The 24,355-nt window shown below is 35.6% G+C and overlaps 1 long non-coding RNA gene across 1 annotated transcript; it reads right to left on the bottom strand.

Annotated features, from left to right (window-relative positions):
• Positions 1–201: 201 nt before the first annotated feature.
• LOC136397169 (uncharacterized) lies at positions 202–12,565 on the bottom strand. Its single transcript, XR_010749847.1, has 4 exons — positions 12,529–12,565; positions 12,119–12,193; positions 920–1,046; positions 202–353 (listed from the first exon to the last, which is right to left on the bottom strand). It is a non-coding gene; the product is annotated as an uncharacterized lncRNA (long non-coding RNA).
• Positions 12,566–24,355: the final 11,790 nt, after the last annotated feature.

Here is a 24,355-nt window from a genome sequence, read left to right as displayed (position 1 = left end):
GAGTATAAACATTTAGCAAATTATAGCTAATTTCATGCATCTGTAGTTGGTGTAGCATGTGGTAGAACATAAGACTAGACAGATTAGCTGGGAGACTAGCATCCCTACATACCCAAGTTTTAACCCAGTAGATCTAGAACAAGTGTCAGAATTGGTGTGATTCTGATGGAGCGGAGAGCTGAAGGATCACCTTACCTCACCTGTGGTGGCTCAGTAGATAAAGCGTTGACCTGCGATGCTGAGGTCGCTGGTACGTAAACTGACCTTCCTGGTCAAGGCACATATGGGAGTTGATGCTTTCTGCTCCTCCCTCTTTCTCTCTCTATCTCTTTGTCTCTCTCACTTCCCCATTTCTGAAAAGAATAAATAAAAATAATTTTTTAAAAAAGAATCACTTGAAACTTGAAATTTATGGACCACTCCTATAGATTATGGGAACACAATATATTGATTTACAGAACATGATCAAATGAGAATCAAGTATAATTACTGCACTTAAGAACCTCATATAAATGCATTTAAAAAATGTAAGAAAGCATACACAATTATCATAGGAAGAGAAAGGGAAGGCACTTAGTTTGTTTGTTGGAGAAGTCACAGTCTCCTGAGAGGTGACACATAATGTCAGTACAGAGGAAAAGTAGAGTCAGTGAGGCAGAAGTGATGGGTATGATACTGAGTTTTTGTATTATACATAAAAGAAATGCAAGAAAATATACTGAGGCTTTTTGTAGATGAGGTACTATGCAGTAGATTTTTATCATTGTGTAACAAATTACAATTTAGTGAGTTAAAACAACATACATTTTGCAATATTTTATTTTTAATTAAAATATTATTTTTATATTTTTAAAGACTTTATTTATTGATTTTAGAGAGAAGAGAGAGAGAGAACAAGGAGAGGAGTGGGAAACATCACCTGATAGTAGTTGCTTCTCAGTACGTACCTTGACTGGACAAGCCCAAGGTTTTTGAACTGGTGACCTCGGTGTTCCAGGTTGACACTTTATCCACTGTGCCACCACAGGTCAGGTGATTTTTTTAACCTATAGTTTAAAAGAGAAGAAAAAGAGAGAAAGAGATTGATTTGTTGCTACGTTTATTTATGCAGTCATTAGTTGATTCTTGCATGTGTCCTGAACAGGGATCAGACCTGCAAACACTCTAACTAACTGAGCTACCTAACTGGCCAGGACTAAACGACATGCATTTACTATCTCACAGTTCCCATGGATCAGGAGTATAGGCGACGTTTATGTGGGTCATCTGGTCAGGGTCTCACAAAGCTACAATATAAAACTTGACTGGATTGCCTTTTTTTTTCTGGAGGTTGGGGTCTCTGACAAACATACTTGATTGTTGGCAGAATTTATTTCCTTTTTATATTTTATTTTATTTTATTTTATTTTATTTTATTTTATTTTATTTTATTTATTCAGTGAGAGGAGGGCAGGCAGAGACAGGATCCCACATGTGCCCCGACCATGATTCACCTGGCAAGTCCACTAAAGGGTGATGATCTGCCCATCTGGGGCATTTCTCCATTGGTCAGCAACCTAGCTCTTCTTAGTGCCTGAGGCAGAGGCCATGGAGCCATCCTCAGCACCCAGGGCCAACTTGCTCCAATTGAGCCATAGCTGCAGTAGGGGAAGAGAAAGAAAGAGAGAGAGAGAGAGAGAGAGAAGCAAGGGGGGGAGGAGTGAAGAAGCAGATGGGCACTTCTCCTGTGTACCCTAATCGGAAATTGAACCCAGAAAACTTCCACACAACGGGGTTGGTATTCTACCACTGAGCAAACTGGCCAAAGCCAATTTATTTCCTTTTAGTTATAGTAATGAAGTTTCTGTTTTCTTATTGAATTCAACTGGGGTCTTGTCTCATAGAGACCCCAACTTCTTGCTATGCAGTCTTCTCTTATAACATGGCAGCTTATGTCTTCAAAGTCTACAGGAGAATCTCTTGCTCCAGAGGATGGCTATTTCATCACCTTTGCGATATAATGTAGCCAAATTAAGAAAATGACATCCTACCACCTTTGTCATATTTTATTGGCTAGAAGCAAGGAATAAACTCAGCCCACACTCAAAAGGAGGGAATTATACAAGAGCATGCCCCACAAAACATTAGGAGTTATTAAAAATGATAGCCATAGGTTAGAGAAAACAAGCTTGAATTTGAAGGAAGAGCACTTTAGATAGACGCAAATGTAGAGCAAAAGAGAGTAGGATATATTCTATTACATTCTGATACATAAAGAATGGAATTTGTTATATTATCATAATATTTAGGCACATATATATATTCTACAGACCTTACTGGAATTCTCATTAAGAAGTTAAGTTTGGTAAAGGACCTATATAATGAAAATTACAAAGCATTGTTAAGAGAAATCGAAAAAGATACAATGAGATGGAAAAATATTCCTTGTTCTTGGATAGGAAGAATAAATATAATCAAAATGGCCATATTACCCAAAGCAATATACAAATTTAATGCAATTCCCATCAAAATCCCTATGAGATTTTTTAAAGAAATGGAACAAAAAATCATCAGATTTATATGGAACTATAAAAAACCCCGAATAGCCAAAACAATCCTAAGGAAAAAGAATGAAGCTGGGGGCATTACAATACCTGACTTTAAACTATATTATAGGGCCACAATAATCAAAACAGCATGGTATTGGCAGAAAAATAGACACTCAGACCAATGGAACAGAATAGAAAGCCCAGAAATAAAACCACATATATATGGTCAAATAATCTTTGATAAAGGGGCCAACAACACACAATGGAGAAAAGAAAGCCTCTTCAACAAATGGTGTTGGGAAAACTGGAAAGCCATATGCAAAAAATGAAACTCGACTACAGCCTGTCCCCGTGTACTAAAATTAATTCAAAATGGATCAAAGACCTAAATATAAGACCTGAAACAATAAAGTACATAGAAGAAGACATAGGTACTAAAATCATGGACCTGGGTTTTAAAGAACATTTTATGAACTTGACTCCAATGGCAAGAGAAGTGAAGGCAAAGATAAATGAATGGGACTACATCAGAATAAAAAGTTTCTGCTCAGCAAAAGAAACTGATATCAAAATAAACAGACAGCCAACTAAATGGGAAATGATATTTTCAAACAACAGCTCAGATAAGGGCCTAATTTCCAAAATTTACAAAGAACTCATAAAACTCAACAACAAACAAACAAACAATCCAATAAAAAAATGGGAAGAGGACATGAACAGACACTTCTCCCAGGAAGAGATACAAATGGCCAACAGATATATGAAAAGATGCTCAGCTTCATTTGTTATTAGAGAAATGCAAATCAAAACTACAATGAGATACCACCTCACTCCTGTTAGATTAGCTATTATCAACAAGACGGGTAATAGCAAATGTTGGAGAGGCTGTGGAGAAAAAGGAACCCTCATTCACTGTTGGTGGGACTGTAAAGTAGTACAACCATTATGGAGGAAAGTATGGTGGTTCCTCAAAAAACTGCAAATAGAACTACCTTATGACCCAGCAATCCCTCTACTGGGTATATACCCCAAAACCTCAGAAACATTGATACGTGAAGACACATGTAGCCCCATGTTCATTGCAGCACTGTTCACAGTGGCCAAGACATGGAAACAACCAAAAAGCCCTTCAATAGAAGACTGGATAAAGAAGATGTGGCACATATACACTATGGAATACTACTCAGCCATAAGAAATGATGACATCAGATCATTGACAGCAAAATGGTGGGATCTTGATAACATTATAAGGAGTGAAATAAGTAAATCAGAAAAAAACAAGAACTACATGGTTCCATACATTGGTGGAACATAAAAATGAGACTAAGAGACATGGACAAGAGTGTGGTGGTTACCAAGGGTGGGGGGAGGGAGGACATGGGAAGGAGGGAGGGAGAGAGTTAGGGGGAGGGGGAGGGGCACAGAGAACTAGATAGAGGGTGGCGGAGGACAGTCTGAATTTGGGTGAGGGGTTTGCAACATAATTTAATGACAAAATAACCTAGACATGTTTTCTTTGAATATATGTACCCTGATTTATTAATGTCATCCCATTACCATTAATAAAAATTTATTATAAAAAAAAAAAAAAAAAAAGAAGTTAAGTTTGTTCTTTTTCCTCTACTCCCAAAAATTTATAACTGTTTATCTGGATGTATTTTATAAACAAAGTCCATAGGTACGTTGTAAATATTCTGTTTCTATTGAATACTCAAATCATTAATGGTAGATAATCTTACTAATGAAATATAGTTGTTCTATACCATGCTTAGCATTGTACTTAATCTAAGCTTATTTTATTGGCATTTTGTATATAGATGTACTATGGACATTTGCATTTGCTGAGAGAATATGGAAAATTTATTCCTATTGTTTGTAGAAAAATCATTAGTGCAATGCAGTGTAAATCAAAGGGGAATGTTCAACCAAATGAATGTAAATAATTCAAAATAAAATTACACAAAAGGACCACATTTTTATCACAATAATTTTTTTTTATCAATGTGCTAATAAAGCCAAGAATAGCAAAATCTTCAAATAACAGGGTGGAATTTAACTAAAGAAAAACTACCATTTGGATATTGGACAAAACTTGAGGTAAAATCCTAGCATTTATTAAGTGAAAATGGAAAGAAAGATTAAAATCAATGACTGATTTCTATACTGGTCCAAAATTTTCCACTATTTCATTGTTTATACCAATCATAAAATGAAGAAAAATTTTAAATGATCACTGGTTTCTAGATTGTAAGCTTATATTTTTATGTTTATATTGGGGTTGTTTTGTTTTTTTTTTTGGACTGAGACAGAAGGTCAGAGAGAGGGACAGATAGTGACAGACAGACAGGAAGGGAGAAAGATGAGAAGCATCAATTTTTTGTTGCAGCACTTTAATTGTTCATTGATAGCTTTCTCATATGTACCTTGACTAGGGGGCTACAGCAGACCAACTAACCCCTTGCTCAAGCCAGTGACCTTGGGCTTCAAGCCAGCAATCTTTGAACTCAAACCAGAGGCCATGGGGTCATGTCTATGATCCCACTCTCAAGCCAGCGGCCCTGTGCTTAGCTGGTGAGCCTGTGCTCAAGCCCAGTGAGCCCTTGCTCAGGCCAGAGACCTCCGGGTTTTGAACCTGAGTCCTCTTCATCCCAATGTGACACTCTATCCACTGTGCTACCTCCTGGTCAGGCTATATTTTTATCTAACTAATAAGTAATAGGGTTTGACATTGAAAAAACTTTTTGAATCATTTAAAAATAGGAGAATCCAGACACTTTGTTCCTGTATATGTCTTAACAAATGTTCTCATTCTTAATATTCTATATAGTGAATATTTTATATATTTCTATAGAAACCACTCTCATTGATATCTTTCTTAGACTCTGCTAGTATAAGTGTTGATCGCTAAGCTTAAGTCAGGTTAAGTTCCCAACCTCACTTTTCTCCCCAAATCCTCTTAATTCACCTTTTATAAAATATCGATGACTTGGGAGTGCATATGTGTATTAAATCATTTTTTACAAACCCTTCCATTCTTCTGTGATGGAAGCACATGCTTTGTTCTACATAACTTTGCAGTTCTCCTATGTTATAGAGATTGTGACCACTCTTGTCTACTCATCAAGAGCCTGAAGTGCCTGACCAGGTGGTGGTGCAGTGGATGGAGTGTGAGACTGGGATGCAGAGCACCCAGGTTCAAGACCCTGAGGTTGCCAGCTTGAGCGCGGGCTCATCTGGTTTCAGCAAAAGTTCACCAGCTTGGACCCAAGGTCGCTGACTCGAGCAGGGGGTAACTCGGTTTGCTGTAGCCCCACGGTCAAGGCACATATGAGAAAGCAATCAATGAACAACTCAAGTACCACAACAAAAAACTGATGATTGATGCTTCTCATCTCTCTCTGTTCCTATCTGTCTGTTTCTATCTGACTCTCTATGTCTCTGTAAAAAAAAAAAAGCTTGAAGCACAACAAGATCTGCCCTTTTTATATATTACAAAATAGCAACTTCAGTCAAGGGCTATTTGACCCAAAAGCCAATTCTAATTTCTTCTCAAACCCCATTCTTTGGCTGAATGGTAGCTCTGAATGGATTATAAAAGTATCTCAGCCCTAGGACTGGCCAGGCAGAGTCAGTGGTCCTTAAAGCCTTTGAGCTGGTCACTTCTGGGCCAATTCCAAAGGGGTGACAGAAATCTTGCCATTTTCTCTGTAACCACTACATTATAATTATGGCAGGCAGTGTTCCTAGCTCAGAGAATTTCACTGTGAGTTGCACAGACAAGACTTTAGATATTATGGAATTTATATCTTAAAAAAACATGACATTTTTGAAAAAAATAAACAAGGATATGTCAGAAAAAATATAAGAAATACATTAAAAATGCAAGCTCAAATATTGTTAAACATTAAGAATAGAGTATATGATATATACTATGAATATGCCCAAGCCTACTTTATAGAGACTTGCCAATGAAAGCTTCTTTGAGAATGTGATGTTTGAACTGATAGCAGAGAAACATGAACAAGCAAGTCCTATGAAAATCTTAGGGAAGAATGTCCTAACCAAGGAAGTAGTAGCAAGAGCAAAGACAGAATGTTTTCCATGAAAAACATTTTATGAAAAAGAGTCAGGTATTCTGTTTTATAAAGTATAGTAATATAATATATATTCTAAATGTAACCTTAAAATTTGTTAGGTGTTTAACCTATGAAAAGTAAGTGAGCCTTTATTATTCATAAAGTAAGGAATCATTTTTGTGATTAGTAATGCTTACTGAGAAATACTGAAATATTCTGTTCTTCAGTATAAATTTGAATACTAAATATATCTCTACTGAAGTATCTCATAATGGATGAAGGTGATCAGTAATTTTATATATATATTTATATATATTATATATATATATATATGAAAATTCTTCATTTATATCAGTTGACTCAGAACAATGAATGATTTTGAAATCAATGCAACTTTCGACTCATTAGAATTTACTTTTTGGTCCAACTGTATTATGTACTAAGCTTTTCTTACCATCTGATATGAACACACTGACATTTCTGAATAATTCATTATGGCTCTGTTGGTTTTTCTGTTTCTATGCATTTGAACTCTTAAAGACAGAAATTATTTAGCTGAGAGAGTCTAGGGGTATAAGACAAAATATTAAAAAATAAGTTAAATTTGAATTTCAGATAAGCAAATAATCATTGGTTAATGTAAGCATTTTCCAACTATTTCTTATAGCACACTTATGGTAAAATTTTTACCGAATATTAATTGTGTTTTATCCAAACAGAAATAAATAAAATAATTACTACATTTTATTTCAAAGTCCTGCATGTAAAATGAAAACTCTCAGAACTTAAGATCTGTTATAATTATATTTTAAGACAATGTTATGAGGAAAACTATACCTACTATAGAAGAGATCAGTTGTGATTTTTTTCTCAGTAAATTTAAATTTTGTCTATTGGATCATAGTTAAAGTTTAAATTAAATTGCTTTTGCATGATATTTATATCATCCTTGCATGAGGGATTATTAAAATAAACATACCACATATGAAAGTTTAGTGAAGTAGAAGGAAAAATATACAATGCATTTATTTAGTACCTGAAAGTATAGCAAGACATGAGTATTAATTTAGGAGAGTTAACCAATTACCACATACTGAGTGGCTTAAACAACAAAAATTTATTGTCTCATAGTTTTGCAAGCTAGATTTCCAAGATCATGGTATCAGTAAACTTGGAATGGCTTGAGGGTAAACCACTTCTATGCCTCTCCTTGTAGCTTCTGATGGCTTATGGGAAATCTTGATCATTTCTTGGTTTGTAGAAGTATCATCCCAATCTCTATCTTCATTTTTTATAGTCTTCTTCCTCTCCGTATGTCTGTGTCCAAATCTTTCTTTTTTTTCTAAAGACATCCATGATATTGGATACCTACCATACTCAGCATGACCTCATCTTACTCAATTATATCTGTAATCACCTGTTTCCAAATCTAGTCATGTTCTGAGGTACTGGGGCGTAGGAACTCAACATATAAATTTGGATATGGGAGGGACACAATTCCACTCATAAAAACATGGTAGAAAGAAATAATGTAAAAATTTCATATTGTTTTCTGTGCCTGTGAGGTTTTTTTTGGATGGTGGTAGGTGTACATATACAGGTAGAAGAGAAAGGGTAAATGATGATGAAAGGAGACTTCAGGTGATGAACACACAATACAATATACAGGTTATGTATAAAATTGTACACTTGAAACCTATATATATTTTTTTAACCAATGTTACCCCAATTAATTCAATAAATTTTTTTAAAGTATTTCAGAAAGCTGGGACCCTGGCTTGAATATTTTTTTTTATTGCCTGCACTGCCTTTGTACAATCTTAATTTTTCTGTCTCAGTTGTAATACCATTTACTTTTAGTATCTGGAAAAGAACATAAAAAATAATTCTACATTATTCTCAACTATTCCAAATTGTATCAATGAATTGTCAGAAGGAACGAAATATTGCAAGAATTTATTCCCTTCTTTCTGTTAGGTAGCCATTTGCTTTTATTATTCAAAGTATCTCTTATCAGACCTTTCAATATCCATTTCCATTTCTAGATACCTATGCTCATTTTTCCCCAATATAATATTGAAAACAATATATGAACCAGGTTTTAATAGCACAAAATATAATAGAGGAGAGTCATTGTTTTTGTTGTGTTATGATCAATTCATGAGCACAGGCAAATAAAAATAGAAAGGAAATTCTGTAAAGCTTTTTAATAACTTCTATTGTTTTCATATTCTGATTTTACATTCTAAATAAAGATATAAGGAGAAAAAAAGAAAAAAATTAAAGCCAATGTCACTTGTGAATAAGATTCAAAAGAAAAAATATTATACCAAATCAATGCACTAGATTAATCTCCCATAGACAAGAATAATTTAAGAATACAATAGTGTTTTGAAATCAAAATTTTACTTATATGTTTTTTTGTGTTAATTGTTTAAAAAAATTACTTAATTGGTTCACTTGAGGACACCAAACATTGTTAAATAGAGCCCTCATTCCTTATTGAAAAAAAGTACTACAGTGAGCTAAATGTATAATGAAAATAATTTAGTGAAAATTCATGTCCCTGAAGCACTAGCAAACATGGCTTCTTATTCACCAATTTTTAAAATTCAAATGCACAGAAAAGGGTTTATAATTGCAAGAGTACTGCAATGAACATTTCATATATATATATATATATATATATATATATATATATATATATATATAGACTGGTCATCTTTGAATATTTTACCACATCAGTTTCTCTTCTCTTGCTTTTTCTCAACCACTTGAGAGATATTTTACAGACAAGATATTAATTCTTTTGTTTTCTTTTTTGACAGAGAAAAAAAGTCAAAAAGAGGGACAGATAAGGACAGATAGACAGGAAGGGAGAGAGATGAGAAGCATCAATTCTTTGTTGCAACACTTTAGTTGTTCATTGATTGCTTTCTCATATGTGCCTTGACCGGGGGGCTACAGCAGACTGAGTGACCCCTTGCTTAAGCCAGTGACTTTGGGTCAAGCCAGTGACGACCCTGAACTTCAAGCCAGCGACCTTTGGACTCAAGCCAGTGACCAAAATATTATATGTATAATCCTATGCTCAAGCCAGCAACGCTCTCTCAAACTGGTGAGCCTGGACTCAAGCTTGATTAGCTCTTACTCAATCTGGCAACCTTGGGGTTTTGAACCTAGGTCCTCTGGATCCCAGTCCGACGCTCTATTCATTGTGCCTCTACCTGGTCAAACTAATTCATCTCTAAATATGTAATCACATGTTGTCTCAGATGAGAACATAGCCTCGCATAACTGTAGCATAATGGTCAGTCTCAGAAAGTTAAACAATTAAAATAGCATTATCTATGGAGCCTATATTTAAATTTGCTCATTTATATTAATGATGTCTTTTATGGTTGTTTCTTAGTATATTATGTATTGCATATAATTGAGATGCCACTTCAGTCTTGTTTAAAATAGAACATTTCCACATTTTTATTTTTATGACATTAACATTGTTGAGGAAACCCGACCAGTTTTTTGAGGATATGTCTATCAGTTTGAATTTGTCTGGTTAGTTTCTCATATATAGATGCTGATTAATGTGTTTTGGTTTTTTTTTAAGTAGAGACAACAACTTAGATAATGTTGCACATTTATTGTCTTAGGGATTCAGACTTGGAGATTCAGAATGCCAGTTTATCACAATTTGTTATTATGTATGATTAACGTATTTTTTTCTATTGCTTTGCAACAAATCAACACTAATTTATCAGGTTAATTAACACAACATAAATTTTTTATCTCACAATTTCCAAGGGTCAGAAGTCCAGCACATCATAGCTACATTTTCTGTTCAGGAGCTCACAAACTGAAATCAATGTGTAAGCCTCTCATCAGGAGACTTGACTTGCAAAAGAGCTGTTTCCAAACTCCCTCAGTCTGTTGGCAAAATTCACTTCTTTCGTGCTGTGTGACCATAGGCCCATTTTCTAGGAAACTGTTAGTATGTTTAGCTAACTCTTAGCTGAGATCACTCTCAGCTCCTTGATATGTGATGTGGAAAACAAAGAGAAAGCATGCCAGAACAGTATGTAAGATGTTACTTGTGACACTAAAAGTAAGTCAGTCTTGACATGTGTAGGTTACCTAATAATATTTCCAATAGGAGTCCAATGTGTGGCCAATGCTAAAAGTGGTCTGCTGTTTATTCTGTGGAGGTATCTGTGTATATATCTGTATATATGTAATTTTGAAATTGCAAATACCCATGTATGTTGATTATAACATTAATTATATAAATAAGAAAATACAAACCACTGTTAGTAATAATATCCAGGAAATAAAATACTTAATCGCTTAGGATGTATTCCAGTTATTTATTTTTTCTATGAATGTTGGCACACACAATGGTTTTACTGACAACAATATGATTCTATGTTTTAGCCTCCTTTTTAACAGCCAGTGTAATATATTGTAAAACCTCTCCTGTATCACTTAATGGTCTTAGATTTCATTACCTAAATGGCTTCATAGTGCCCCTCTAGAGCAGAGGCTGTCTAGGTGTTCACTATTACAATTCTCCTTTCTAGACAAATAAGAAAACTACCTTCTCTGGCCTAAATTATGTGTCTGACTATATTTTAAATACTACATATACCACTAGGATCACTGAAAAGGTAAACTAGCAGTGATATTTCAGCAAATGTCAAGGTCAGTAATGTAAGCAGATTAAATAAAATCCCTGTGTGTGGCTTGATAATTGAGCTATACTGATTTGTCATTGTTATTAATTAAGTGAAAAATATACAAACTGAGAATGTGGTCTTCAACCAGTCATTTTTTTTTCATGTAAGCTCCTCTTATGGAAGGTGAGAAATCACAAAAGGTTTAATTGCTGCTATCATCGTGTTATGAACCAGATGACTATTTGTGTTCCATGTTCATTATTTCTGAAATTCCCCATACAGTCCTCACAATGTTACCAATTGATAGGTACAGCAACATCATTGTGAAATGCTCTTGTGAAAAATAAGCCAATATATAAGCACAGTCCAATGGATTCAATAAAAAACAACAAAGAAACTACCCTAAATACTTACATTATTCTTGTGAAAAACACGAATTCACGCATGTGATGCACTTTTTCTACAATATACTTCAACTAAATGCTGGGAAACTGGCGAATGAGAACTTCTATGTGCTTTGAAGAAATGCCCTTAATAGCCTTTCATTTTCTTTCCTACAGTTTCACTCTCATTCTGTTTTCTGTCTATAATTTTTTTTTCAGTTAGCATGGCCTTCAAACCAATGCTGTTCCTTTAGCTTGCGATTTTATATTTTAACCTTCTTTTCTCCTTGACATTTACCTTTCCGTCCATGATCTGTTTTCCCTAGCAGCAGGGCTTTTCTCTCCTTCTGTGTCACACAATAATAAGATCAAAAGGGTGGACGTCGGTTGCCCAGAGCCTGGTCTCCTATACTGGAGTTCAGCTGCCAAGGTTAGGTCTATTATTATTTTACATTTACCTTCTTTTGAGTTGTGGAAGAAGAAATAAACGTCTTCTTAACTCATATTTTCTTCTACCTTCTCTTTCCACTTTTCTGCAGCATTAATGGCAAGAAATACAAAAATCATTTTGACAGCAGGTTCCTAATAATATATACAGGCTTGATTTTATCCACAACAATTATTCTTGAGTTAGCCAATTTTCAAGAACAGTTAATAGAGAAAAATCACATACATTTTAAAAATGATATAGTTAAACATTTTTTTCCCAGCTGTTTCCTTCTCTTGCTGTAAGCACTTACTATAAATGTCAGAGAAAGAAAATGTCCCGAGAGATTCTTGTCCTTTCAGTTTGAATGTTATGACTGTACTTTTGAGAAAGAGTGTTGCAATATTTTATATCCAGACTAAAATATGAATTTTATTTTACCTGAAATTCTTCCGAAACCTTCTGTGTTTCACGTTGGAGAAATACTTTTAGGTAGATAATATACCTATTACTAATTTACTTTAGAATCACCAGTTTATAGTTTAACAAGTATCTGGACAAGTGATTCTCAATGTGTAACTTCCTCTTATGCTAACTAGAACACTGTGTGGGCAGCCATGTTAGTCAGCACAATTGCCAATCCCTGAGGATGACTAATATCTCTTCACATTTTCCAAACCTATGTACACATAAATTGCCTTAAAATTCTCTTAGATATTTTTCAGAGTAATGGGGAAAATATGAAAATATGAGGAATATTTAGAACAAGTATTAATTCTAAACCATGTAAAAATAATACAATGAGAATTTTATCTGAAAAGTATATAATAGTGCAAAACACTAGGCTCTGATTTAATAGTTTATGAGGTACAATCAACAGGAAAGAAACAGTACACATTTGAGGAACACATTTTGATGAGTTTTGACATATGTATATGTCTATAAAAACATCATCACAAATTGCCAATGCCAGATAATACATACCAGATAATAACATGATCAATCTCAAAATTCCAAAATTTACTCACATTGCTTTGTTTGTCCTTCTCAGAGCTCATTGTTCACTTCATCCACAACCAGCTACAGATCTGCTTTTTATGACTATATTAATATTTCCCATTAATTTTATCTAAATTAAATTATGGAGTATCTACTCTTTTATTTATTTTTTTTTGTCAGAAAAAAATATTTGGGGAATTATTAATGTAGTAGAGAAAACCAATAGTTTATTGCTTTTTATTTCTGAGTGGATTTATAGTATTGTGTGGATATACAACAATTGTCCCATTCATTAACCTCTCGATCACTGTTTGTGTTGTTTCCAGTTTGGGGGCTACAGGAATGAAAGCTGCTAAAAATCTTCAAATATATCACTTGTATAAATATATGCTTTCCTTTTTTTTAAACAAATATCTAGGAGTAGACTAACTGGGGCATATGATAAATGAGTATTTATCTTATTTCAAAAATTATCATAGTTTTCCAAAGTGTTTTTACCATTTTACATTCCCAACAGTAAGTAGTGTAGGAGAGTATCAGTTTATCTATATACTGGCCAACACTTGATACAGTCCATCATTTTTAATTTTAGACACCCCAATTATATACTGATGTATCCTTGTAATTTTAGTTTGCATTTCCCTAATGAACAAGGAAGTTGAATATCTTTTCATGTGCCTATCTGCCACACATATACCTTCTTTGGTGAATGTGGACAAGTCCTGCTGGGGGTGAAGATGACGGAGATGCAAAGATCCAACTCCGGGGACCAGGTTCAGTGATGCAGATCCACTTTATTCAGGAAGTAAGCTAGCTTATATACATGGGTTCAGCCTATAGGGTGTTACTGCATGTTCCTCAAAGCCAATGGCTGAAAAGATCAGGGAGCTGCGTGGTTGGCGCTAAGTCACTTCCTTATAGCAGGCGAGCTTCCTTCTGGGTATGCCCAGGAGGCTTCTGGGAGCTGGAGTATTCTCACAGCATTGCATCATCCACAGCTCCTAGGAATGTGCTCTGCACTCCACCCACAGGTGAAGTGTCCAAATCTTGGTCCATTTTATATTATTAGTGAGTTCTGTTAGTTCTTTATACATACTTGATAGAAGTATTTTGTCAGGTATTAGGTTTGCAAAATTTTCTCCAAGTCTCTGATTCACTTTTGCATCCTCTTAGTAGTGTATTATGAAGAATAGACACTTATAATATTGATGAAGTTCAGTTTATGAATTTGTTCTTCATGAATAGTACCTGTTCTTTTTAATCTAAGAAATTATTGTAAAATCTGTTACATTTTTCCCATGTTTTCATTAGAATTTTGTTCTAGTTTTAGAACAAAGTTGAAGGCATGAGTCATTTAAAGTATTTTGTATATATGTGAGATATAGTTCAAAGTTTTTATTTTTATTTTTATTTGCTCATTATTGAATAGTTCTGGCATTATTCCATTGTTTTTTAAAGTGATTGTCCCTTTCTCATTGAATTGTCCTAAAATTTAGCAAGAAATCACATTGGGCTTTATTCTATTCTATTGTTCTGTTTATCCTAACTCTAAACCACAGTTTAACTTGTGATTTTGTAATGTAAGTTGAAATCTAGTATTGTTAGAACTGTTTTTTTTCTACTTTTTCAAAGGTTTGATTTTTTAATATCTTCTATGCCCTTGCATATCTATATAAATCTTAGAATAAGCCTGTCTATTATTACAAAAACAACTAAAATTTTAATTGGTATTGCATTAATTCTATAGATCAAATTGTGGAGAATGGACCTCTTAATATTGATTTTTCTGATCCATTACTATGGTATATTTATCCATGTATTTAGGTCTTCTTTATTCTCATCTATGTTTCCATTTATTTCCATCAGCCACATTTGCATTTATTATATTATGCAGTCAATGTTCATCTTTTGTCAAATTAGTTCCTATCATATTTTTCATACTTATGTAAATGGCATTGTTATTATATATCAGTTTTTGATTGTTAGTTGTAAAAATACATTTGATTACTGTATTGATCATTAGCATAAATATTTATTAAGCTCACTTATAAGTCTTAGTTGCTTTTGTGTAAATAAATGCATTAAGATCTTCTATGCCCTGGCCGGTTGACTCAGCAGTAGAGCGTTGGCCTGGCGTGCGGGGGACCCGGGTTCGATTCCCGGCCAGGGCACAAAGGAGAAGCGCCCATTTGCTTCTCCACCCCCACCCCCTCCTTCCTCTCTGTCTCTCTCTTCCCCTCCCGCAGCCAAGGCTCCATTGGAGCAAAGATGGCCGGGGCGCTGGGGATGGCTCCTTGGCCTCTGCCCCAGGCGCTAGAGTGGGCTCTGGTCGCGGCAGAGCGATGCCCCGGAGGGGCAGGGCATCGCCCCCTGGTGGGCAGAGCGTCGCCCCTGGTGGGTGTGCCCGGTGGATCCCGGTCCGGCGCATGCGGGAGTCTGTCTGACTGTCTCTCCCCGTTTCCAGCTTCAGAAAAATACAAAAAAAAAAAAAAAAAAAAAAAGATCTTCTACATTGCCAGACCTGGCCGTGGCACAGTGGATAGAGTGTTGGACTGGAATGCGGAGGACTCAGGTTTCAGACCCTGAGGTTGCCAGCTTGAGCGCGGGCTCATCTGGTTTGAGCAAAAAGCTCACCAGCTTGGACCCAAGGTCACTGGCTTGAGCAAGGGGTTACTCGGTCTATTGAAGGCCCACAGTGAAGGCACATATGAGAAAGCAATCAATGAACAACTAAGGTGTCGCAATGAAAAACTGATGATTGATGCTTCTCATCTCTCTCTGTTCCTGCCTGTCTGTCCCTCTCTCTGACTCTCTCTCTCTGTCTCTAAAAACAAAAAATAAAAATATTGTACATGCTAGAACTGCTGATGCATGTGGAAAAGAAGTGGTAAGAAAAAATGCCCATTTCATGTTTCTGATGTTCAGAAAAACATTCACGTTTTCTTCATCAAATATCATATTTGCTGTATTGCCTGAAATTCTTTCACCAGGGTTACACACTGATATTTTTTTCAGTTTGCTGAGATTTCAAGAAAATTAGATGCTTAATTTTCTAAACATTTTTTCTGTCATCATTTAAAATGATTATTTTTTTTTATAAATGGTGAATAACGTTAATTGATATTAGAAAGTTGAACTAAAATAACTTTGTATTTTGCAAATAAACGCATTAGGTCATTGTGAGGTTAATTTTATGTATCAATGTGATGTGACAGAGTCACAGATTTCTCAGATATTTGGTCAAATATTGTGGGTGTTTTAATGATGGTGTTTGGATGATAGTAAAATTTTTCATTACTTATTTATTTTATTATAGTTTTAATTTAAATCATCTGCAGACTGAGTAAAGCAGCTTGCCTGCCCTACTTAATGAGCCTCATCCAATCTTTTGAAGGCCTGACTAGAACAGAAAACCTGACCCTCTCCTGAGAAAAACAAATATTCCTCTTACTGCCTTAGAACTGAAACACTGGTTTTTATCCTGCCTTTGAACTTGAATTCAGTCATTGCTTCTTCCTGGGTCTCAACCTTGCCAGCCTTTGGATAAGAACTATACGAACAGTTTTACTGGCTCTCATGGTTTCGGACTCATGTAGGAACTAAATATCAGTTTCCTGGGTCTCCAGCTTGCTAACGCTTTGAAGGAATTCTTGGCAATATAGTTCCATTTTCCCTTCTTAGCCTTTATGCTCTTATCGTTATACTTATCCTATATATGTATATAAGTACTACAATGTAGTCTTATTGTATTTTTTAGAATAATTACCTGTTTAAGGATTTAAAAACATAGGCAAATATTTTATAAGTTATTACCTTTCTTCCTGAAGGATTTTTCTTTGATCTTTATTGCAGTGAAGATCTGCTAGTAATAAATTCTTTCAGCTTTTGTATATCTGAAAATATCTTTCTATTGACTTCAGGTTTGTTTTTTTCTTAATATTGGGTATAGATTCTTAGGTTGTTAGTTTTTTCTTCTAGTTCTACCGTAAAGATGCTATAAAGATGTTTCACTGTTTTCTAAATTGCATTGCTTTTTTCAGTTGAATTTATTGGGGTGAAACTGGTTACTATACCTCTACAGGTTTCAGGTGCCCAACTTATAACACATCCCTGTACACCATACTGTTTGTTCAAGCCCCTCAAGTCAGCTTTTGTTCCTCAGCATTTACCCCTCCTCTCTCCGCCTCCACTTCCTCCACCTCACTCCGACAATTACCACACTCTTGTCCTCATAATGAGTTATTTTCTTTTTATGTGTGTCTTTTATTGCTCAACCCTTCCAATGTCTCTGCCATTCACCCCCACCATCCGAAAACAGTAAGCCTGATCTGTATTCTGTTTTATTTTGCTTGTTAGTTCCTTTTGACTGTTAGAGTCCACATATGAGTGAAATCATAAGGTACCTATCTTTCTTTGACTGGCTTATTTCACAGCATAATGCTCTCCAGGTTCATCCACGCTGTCATAAAGGGTAAGATTTCCTTCTTTTTACGGTTGAGTAGAATTCCATTGTGTAAATGTACCACAGAATTTTTATACACTCATCGACTGACAGGCACTTGAGCTATATTATAAATAATACTACAATACATATGGGGTGCACATATGCCTACTAATTAGTATTTTGGGATTCTTGGTATATGTTCCCAGAAATGAAATGGCCAGGTCAAATGGCAGTTCCATTTTTAATTCTTAGAAGTAACTCCATACTGCTTTTCACAGTGGCTGTACCAATCTGCATTCCCATCAATAGTGCATACCCTTGCCAACACAAGTTGTTTCTTGATTTATTGATGATAGTCATTCTGAGAGACGTGAGGTGATATCTCTTCGTGGTTTTAATTGCATTTCTCTGATGTTTAGTGCATTTTTTCATGGCCAACTTTGTTGTTTTGGAACATTGGTTTTTTGTTTTGTTTTGTTTTTGTATTTTTCCAAAGTGAGAAGCAGGGTTGTGAGGGGAGGCAGACAGACAGACTCCTGCATGTGCCCGACCAGGATCCACTCGGCATGCTCACCAGGAAGCAATGCTCCACCCATCTGGGGCATTGTTCTGTTGCAGCCTGAGCCATTCTAACATCTGAGGCAGAGACCATGGAGCCATCCTCAGTGCCTAGGCCAACTTTGCTCCAATGGAGCCCTGTCTGCAAAGGGGAAGAGAGAGATAGAGAGGAAGGAGATGGGGAAGGGTGGAGAAGCAGATGGGCACTTCTCTTGTATACCCTGACTGGGAATCGAACCCAGGACTTCCACATACCAGGCCGACATTCTACCGCTGAGCCAACTGGCTTGGGCCTGGATGACACTATTAAGCAACTGAGAAAACTGTCCAGGGCCTGTGTTTGTTTCTATGTATTAGATAGATCTGCATGATTGTGGGTTGTCCTTATGTAGTAGATGTTCTCTTGTATCCAGTGGTACAGTCTCCTTGGTCACCTGCCCTAGGTACACCAGCAATGTCCCTTGTATGAGATATTTGGGTGCTCCTGTTTTAATTGAACTTTGATAGTTATTGGCCCTTTATGCATGGGATTGACTCTCTGGTTTGGTGACTCAGGCTCTACCTTGACCAAAGTGTGTGAGCTGCTGTGCATGTGCTTATCATTAGAGCAGCGTTTGTCTCCATTTGGTGCCTGAAAAGGTCTCTCTTTGCATACGTTGGTTGTTAAGCTAATCAGAGAGCCTGCTCTGATGTCTGAAGTTGGCCACTGGGAATGTTGGTCCGAGATCTTTTGGGGGAGAGGACCTAAAGTAGGCCAATGTAAGACTCTTTCCATGACTGACCTTTAGCAACCTGTTTGGAGCTACAAGCAAGCCACCGTTTGAGACTACAAGTACTGGGCTTGGGTGCACACAAGAAGGAGCAAGCTGCTCACCAAGGCTGGCCCTTAACAGCTCCGGGCAGGCTGCCTCTGGGGCTGCTGGCTGCCTGTTAAGCTTCGTCACTAAAAGTGCCTCTGGTGGAGTAAAAAAGATGGGACTGGCGAATCGTCCCCAAAGGGGAGGTGCTGGTCATGCCTCAGAGAAGGTGGTGGGTGTGGCCTTCACTCCAGAGGCACACAGGTCTCAGTGTTCCCTGGATTTTATCCCAACATCAGCAGAGTAGAGACACTAGGAGTTGGGTAGATGAGGACTCTGGAGCCTGGAAGATATATCTGCTAGCATCAAGTGGTTTGGCTTTACTAAATCTCTTGGAGAGGGAAGCACCAGTCAGGTTCACAGGAAAGTGGGGGCAATGGGTCCCTCCTTGAAGCCAGACAACTGAGTCACCTTTATCCCTGAATCTGTCCAGACCTCTACTCTTTGGACAAGACCACTGACTTCTCAGCAAGGTCTAATCCCCATAGTGTAGAGAGATAGAGAGTTTTGAGGGTGGGATCCTTTTCCCGCCCTTATGTCTTATGGACAGATGGTAATTGTGGCATTGGAGAATGACTCAGCATAGGAGACCTCTTCCTCTTGGATGTCCCCCCCCCCACCTTGTGTCTCTAGTGTCCCAGAATCATAAACCCCAGACTCTTCTCATGCGACTCTAGTCTGCTCAGCCCTCTCTTGGTTAGAACCCAGGGTAAAGTAGGTTTGAATGAGATTTTGTGCATAAGATGGTGTTTGTGTCTCTGTGAACTCCCATCTGTTTCTGGCAGGCAAAATCCTTGCTGTTTTTCACAGCCTAATGGTATATAGATGTTCTGGGCTGGGGAGTCTGGCTTGGGGTGTAGATCCCACACTTCTCAAGGAAAACACCAGTCTACTTCTGAGATATCCTTCTGGAAGCTCTGCTCCTGCTCATAAAGTAGGGCCAGCCCTTTTCACATCTGTGCCCTTCCTACCAGGCCCACAGATTTTTCTGTGAATCCTTGGTTTTAAGAATTCTCTTTATGTAATCTTTAGTTGGTTATTCAGGATGCTTGTTCTTAAAATTTTTTATAACTCCCTAACCTGCATTGCTTTTAATGAGCAATCTTTATCATCATTTTTGTTTTGCTTGTATGTAATTTTCTTTAATTTTAAGGTAGTTTCTCTTATTTCTGATTTTAAACAATAAGATTAATTGTGTTTCTTGAATGAGATTTATTAAATATGTTGCATATGTGGGTTTATATTTTTTACCAAATTTAGAAAATCTAGCGAGTATTTTCTTTAAATATATTTTGTAGCTCTCTTTGTCCCTCAAGGACCCTAATCACCCCTGTATCATTTCTTGAAGAGTTCTCACTGTTCTCTGTAATATTTTTCTAAGCCATTGATCCACATGAGTGCAAGTTAAGGTTTTTGGATGCTTATTTTATTCATATTTTTTTATGGTTTTAAATGAAGCAGCAATTTACTTGAATACATTCTGTAGGAACCAATGGTTTATGTTAATTTTAAGACTATACTATTTGCAGTATTCATTATGTATATCAGATCTTTTTTTTCTAATTTCAATTTAATACTCTTCTGAATAATATTATTCATCAGTGTATTTTTTACAGTCATGAATATGCTTCAGTCAATGAGTAAATGTATTTTCTATTAAGTGAGTGATAATGTTATACCAGCTTGGAAATCTACTGTCACAATAAAACACTAAACGTCGTTAAGTTATATTGACAATATGTTCACATCATCAGTCTGTCAGATAGAGGTATGGAATGCTCTGAAATATATAACTTGAGGAAATAAAAAATTTCAATATTTTGTTATTTGATTAGGTCTGAATATAAGACGGCTTATGGTACGATGTAATTGATACACTCTTACTGTTAAATATGTGTGCTTACATTGCTGATATAGATGATTCTGAGTTATGTTTTTTGTTGTTTTTTTTTGTTCCAAATTTTGTATTCACCATGATCACTATTTTCTTTCTATTCTGGGGTCAGAACCAAAGTCACTGAATTCTATTCTGTCTTTACATTTGATAGAACTACACTATATAAACTTTAAGGAAGGCAGAAATGAAAAGATTGATTTATTTTACCAGACATGTACCATTATTCCTCTAGAAAGAAAGGATTCCCATCTTTCCAAACAGCAATTATGATTTCAAAACAAAACACTGACAAGGTGTCCAAATTCTAAATGCAGCCTTCAGAATTTTCTGGGCTAGAAAAATGATTGTTGCTATTGAATGAATTCTGCTTATAGAAACAAATAAGATGGTTTTGTTTTTGCTAGCTCTCTTGGTAATAACTTTAATCTGTATTCTTCCTCAATGTAACAATACCCTGTAAGACAAGAAAGACTATCTGTGGGTTCAATCTTTTGATTTCACCTGAAATGAAGTTGCTGTGCCCTTAAATCAATATCTCTGTGTTGAGTTGATTACATGTTTGACGTTTGTAAAGGGATGAAAGAAGTCTGAGATATTGCTCCTGTGATAAGTGGGAATGTGCAGAAACAATCCAGGTTATAAGTATACAGAGTTGTTATGTTTTATTTTATTTTTTTGTCAGACTGTGCTGTACACAGAACTAGTTTGGGGATCTGATTACTATTGTAAACTGTAACTAGTGGAAATGTCTTGAGAACGGAGAAGGCCTGGTTAGGTCAGAAAGAAGTAACAGCTAAAGCTGTCCTCTCAAGAATGCAAATCAATGAACAAAATGAATTACCTTTTGATTCACTTATAATCCTGGGTTAGCTATCCAGAAGATTGTCAAATCCTTTCACCATGAAAGAAAATCTTGGTTTTATATTATTCTTGTCTATATTTAGAATGGAGGGCTGTGTTGCTAAGGACTTGTCCTTATATAGCAACAAGATATGCTAATATTTACAAGTTGGCATTTATTTGCTATGGAGTCTTAGAAAAGACAATGTCTTTCTTGAGGCCGAAGTGCAGAAAATCACAGATCTTATATAATTGAATTTGATTACAGAAATCCTGCTCTCTTTTCTAGTGCAATAGAATTTGGCATGGCATGGTCTAGAAAACACGTAAATAGCAAGCTGGAAAGAAAACTTTTTTCTGTTTGTTTGCTTTTTTTGTTTGTTTGTTTTTTTCATTCAGCCAGAACATAGTCATATATTAAAAGAGGTTAAATAGGACTTTCCCAGACAGTCATTTAGAAGAATGTCCTCAAAGCTTCTCCCACTAATCTGCTTTTTCTAGCCTTTCATGTAGAATTGTCAACACTTATGAGGCTATTTCTCTATAAGGTAGCACTATTTTTAATGCAAAAAAGTTTGCATTATTATGAGATTTAGGAGTATGATTTTCAAACCATGTTCACCAGAGCTTAGAGGTAGGACAAAGACAACAATTGTTAGCAACAGAGAGATCTATTGCTGGCCTTATAACTCTTACCTATTTTAACAACAGGTGTTCTACTCTGAGCAGTTTGTGTTTTCTCATAACATTTTGAATGAAAACTGGTTACCACTAAAAATGTTCTGTGATATATATGTCAATTGCAGAGGAAGTATTGAGAAGTAGAAGTAATCGTACTTAACAAATCCTTATTGAGCATCTATGTAGCTTAAGACAGCAGGAAGCCACAGAAAGAATTTTCTGTTTTATGGTGGAAAGAGAATAAACAGAAAGAAGAAGGGTGTTTGCTATGGTGATATTGGTAGGGAAATAAGGGATACAAAAGGGGAAATGGAACCATAAATACAGAAATTCACAAAATTAACCTGGTATATGCCCTCACTAAAGAAAAGTGAATGACTTCCAGTACATGAAAATGCATCATAGAACTGTTTGTTTGGGTTTTGAGTCCTTTATTGGTACAGTTGTTTTTTGTTTAATTTTAGTCAGAGAGACATAGAGAAGAACAGATAGGGAAGACAGACAGGAAGGGAGAGAGATGAGAAGCATCAACTCTTTATTGTGGCACCTTAGTTGTTCATTGATTGCTTTCTCATATGTGCCTTGACCCAGAGGCTATAGCAGAGCCAGTGACCCCTTGCTCAAGCCAGCGACCTTGAGCTCAAGCCAGTGACCTTGGACTTTTAAGTTAGTGTCCTTTGGGCTCAAGCCAGGGACCAAGGGATCATGTCTATGATCCCACACTCAAGCCCGTGTCCCCACACTCAAGCTGGATGAGCCCATGCTCAAGGTGATGACCTCAGGATTTCCAACCTGGGTCCTCTGTATACCAGTCCGATGTTCTATCCATTGTGCCACCACCTGATCAGGCTATTGGTACAGTTTATGCCTTTAATATAATTAAGCAAAAGCATATTGTGAGACCTCAATAACTTCCATTATTCAGCATTGAATCATTATATCCTAGTGTTAATCAAAGGGTCAAATATAAAATATTTTATATAACAGCTTTGATGTTCTGTGACTTTTCCTGAAACAAAGTCTGGGCTAAATTTGTATGATAAACCATTTGCATTAATAATTCATTTGCTTACTGTTCCCAAATTATAGGTATTAATTTACATTGGCTGATATTATAAATGCTTTATTTTTGGTATTATTACTTAAAAAGTCATATCATATATTATACAATAATTTTCTGTTAGTGAAGATTAATGCAATTTCAATAAGATTTCCTATTTTGGGGGTAAACCAAACAACTTAAAAAGTTAGTAAAAATTTCCAAATTAAATTTTTGATTTTATGATACAATTAATATACTTTATTTTATTTTTAAAACTTATTTTAGATTAAGCATTCAAAGTTACATAGAAATATAATATGTCCTTATAATACTGATAAAATTAATCATTCTGATTGCAATTTTAAGTAACTGTCTTCAAACACTCTCAAATTAAACATAAGTATATTCTTAAAAATAGAGAAACTAAATATTAAACTATATAATTTAAGTCAGAAAATACCAGTACTTCTGATATTTTGGTATTTCTTACAGCACATATCACTAATATTGTGTAATGAAAAGGTCATTGATTAGGGGTTCACAAGTCCTGGTTTATAGCTTTCAATTCAATTTCATGACCTTCAGAAGTTGACTTTGACCTATGTCAGCCTCAGATACTACAAATTTATAATGAGGGGGGTATTTTGATTATTTTCAAGTATATGAATATGAATACTCTGTGTCAGGATAGCTACTGAATGTTTTCCCTTTATCTTCATGAAATATACTTCAATAATTTTAAAAAATGTGTTTACCTAAATATGTTTTCTTTTGGAGATATGTCTCAAGCATATCCAACTGAGATTTGGCTTAAAAATTATGCTTTGCTAGCTTGTGATGCCAATAATGGTTTAAAGACTTTTAGAAGTTGTGCCTTAGTTCATTCTTTCTCTTTCTTTTGACTATAAGCTTTGTCTTTTCAAGTGGGTGTTAATAATACAACTTTAAAT

The sequence above is a fragment of the Saccopteryx leptura genome, chromosome 3 (assembly GCF_036850995.1).
Source record: "Saccopteryx leptura isolate mSacLep1 chromosome 3, mSacLep1_pri_phased_curated, whole genome shotgun sequence".
Taxonomy (NCBI): Eukaryota; Metazoa; Chordata; class Mammalia; order Chiroptera; family Emballonuridae; genus Saccopteryx; species Saccopteryx leptura.
The sequence above is the reverse complement of the archived record's forward strand: the minus strand, read 5'-3'. Positions and strand labels throughout refer to the sequence as shown.